Source organism: Cynara cardunculus (genome assembly GCF_001531365.2).
Source record: "Cynara cardunculus var. scolymus isolate 2C chromosome LG 14, CcrdV1, whole genome shotgun sequence".
NCBI classification, from domain to species: Eukaryota; Viridiplantae; Streptophyta; class Magnoliopsida; order Asterales; family Asteraceae; genus Cynara; species Cynara cardunculus.
The window spans coordinates 6,091,544-6,094,451 of record NC_037541.1 but is presented as its reverse complement, the minus strand read 5'-3'; the positions used below and the strand labels follow the sequence as shown (position 1 = coordinate 6,094,451).

The following is a 2,908-nucleotide window of genomic DNA, read 5'->3' as shown; positions in this document are numbered from 1 at the left end:
ACACCGAATCAGATCCTACTGAACACCTAAGGGCACAAACTCCAAATATCATTAATCTGGCGAATTCCAAGAATGGAAGGATCATGGACTACGCTATCCCGGATTTTGAGCAATTAAATTCGGGGATAGTCAGACCACATATGACCGCTCTCCATTTCGAGCTAAAACCAATCATGTTTCACATGTTACAGACCAACGGTCAGTTTGCTGGACTGCCCTCAGAGGACCTACATTCTCACTTAAAGTCTTTCATGGAAATCACAGATGCCTTCCTGATCCCAGGAGTGTCAAATGACGCTCTCAGACTTACCTTATTTCCATTTTCATTACGGGATCGGGCAAAAGCATGGTTTAACTCTTTAACACCAGGATCTGTGCCGTCATGGAGTAACATGGCGGAAATTGTTTTGAGAAAATATTTCCCACCGACAAGGAACTCTAAATCCAGAAACGAAATCTGTCTTTTTAAACAACTGGATGATGAAGTTGTTCCTGACGCGTGGGAGAGGTTTAAAGAGCTGTTGAGGAAATGCCCACACCATGACATTCCGTACTGCATTCAACTCGAGACGTTTTACAATGGGTTAAGTCCCATGGCAAAACAAATGCTCGATGCGACTGCAGGCGGAGCCTTTACAGCCAGTACCTACAATGAGGGATACGAGATCCTAGAAAAGATATCAGCAAACAATGGGCATTGGGCTGACCCACGTGCCCAGACATAGAAAAAGACTGCTGGAATACATGAGGTGGATGCATACACTGCATTAACAACTCAGCTCACTTCCATGACTAATTTATTGAAAAATTTAACTTCTGGTCAGGGAGTATAGCAAGCTGCTAACACATCTGTTCCAACAGTCCTATCTGTGCAAAGTGTGTGCTGTGGTGGGGATCATTCATATGAACATTGTTCTCATAATTCTGAATCAGTAAATTATGTTCAAAACAGATCTAATCCCTACTCTAACTCATACAATGCCAATTGGAGACAGCACCCGAACTTTTCTTGGACCAGTCCCAGTTTAAACCCACCAGTCCATAAACCACAGGGAACTTCTAATTTCCAACCGCAACATCATGGAAATAATTCTAACTCTCAGAATCACCAACAAGGTTTTCAACACTCACAGCCACCTTTCCAGAACAAACCTCCTCCACAGTCAGAATCATCTTCTTTGGAAGCAATGATTAAAGGACTTTTTGCACAAACACAAGCACAAAACCAAGCTTTGATAAATCAACAAAATGCGGCCATCAGGAATTTAGAGACTCAAGTCAGTCAACTCGCGCTTAACCAGAGTAATCGAGCCCATGGAACCTTGCCCAGTAATACAGAAGTCCCTAGAGACTTAGGTAAGGAACATGTGAAAGTAGTGACTCTTAGGAGTGAGAAGGAGTTGAAAGAAAAAGTGCCCAAAGATAGTGCACCAATTGTGACAGAAGCTGATGCTACAACATTGGTTCTGCCAAAGAAAGACCGGTCCTACCCTTAGAGAAACAGGCTTTAGAGACCACCACTTCTGTCCCCCCTAGAACAAACTTTCCATTACCTTTCCTAAGGATGCTCTAGAAAAGTCAAAAGAAACTGAGGGTTTAGAGACCCCTAAGCTTGATGTTCAAAGTTCATCTGAACCTCCGAAGGGCACCACAAAGACCCAAGGCATTCAAGACCCTTCTTGCTCAACTCATCCAAGTAAGAATGTAATAAAACCAGTACCTCCTTATGTTCCTTACCCCCAAAGGTTGAGGAATCAGAAAGAGGAACTGTAATTTAAGAAATTCTTGGATGTGTTTAAAGAATTACACATCAACATCCCACTTGTTGAGGTAATTGAGCAAATGCCTAGTTATGCCAAATTTCTGAAGGACATCCTAAGCAAGAAGAAGAAGTTGACTGAATATGAGACTGTAGCCCTAACCGAAGGATGTAGTGCACTTTTGACCAATAGAATACCCCCTAAGCTGAAAGATCCAGGGAGTTTTACCATTCCTTGTTCAATAGGAGGGAAGGAGATAGGGAAAGCCCTATGTGACTTAGGAGCTAGTATTAACCTCATGCCTTTATCTGTCTTTAACACCTTAGGCATAGGAGAGGCTAGACCTACCACCGTCACACTCCAACTGGCCAATAAGTCCATAGCATATCCTAAGGGAAAAATTGAAGATGTTTTGGTTCAAGTTGACAAGTTCATATTTCCGGCGGACTTTATCATTCTAGATTTTGAGGCGGATAAGGACATTCCTATTATCTTAGGAAGACCATTTCTAGCCACCGGAAGGACTTTGATAGACGTCCAAAAAGGAGAATTGACCATGAGACTTCAAGACCAGAAAGTCACTTTTAATGTCTTCAACTCTCTAAAGTACCCTGATTACTTGGAAGAGTGTTCAAGAATATCTGAGATAGAGGAGATGTGTTTGGAAGAAGGAATTTACAAGAACTTTAAGTTGGAAGAAGAACATGATGAGGAATTAGAAGAGGAAAGTATTGAGAAGATAGAGGAATTAGGAACTGACGTTGTCCCAGTGGATGTTGCAGCATTTGAGCTGCTAGAAAATAATGAGCAAAAAGACTTCACCCCATCCATTGAATCACCACCTGATTTGGAGTTGAAACAACTCCCGTCCCATCTAAAGTATACTTTTCTAGGAGAAGAAGGCAAATTGCCTGTCATTATCTCATCTACCCTAGAACAGCATCAAGAAAAGAAACTTGTGGAAATGTTGAAATTACATAAGAAAGCCTTAGGATGGACCATTGCTGACTTAAAAGGGATTAGTCCCTCTATTTGTCAACACAAGATCATCCTAGAAGATAGAAATTTCACTTCTATAGAACCCCAACGAAGGCTAAACCCAGTCATGAAAGAGGTAGTCAAAAAGGAGATTTTAAAATGGTTAGACG

General features: G+C 41.6%; 1 non-coding gene across 1 annotated transcript; it reads right to left on the bottom strand.

The window, feature by feature from the left end:
- Positions 1 to 440: 440 nt before the first annotated feature.
- LOC112527064 lies at positions 441 to 547 on the bottom strand. The gene has a single exon (XR_003070685.1). It is a non-coding gene; the product is annotated as a small nucleolar RNA R71 (small nucleolar RNA).
- Between the last annotated feature and the right edge of the window lie 2,361 nt (positions 548 to 2,908).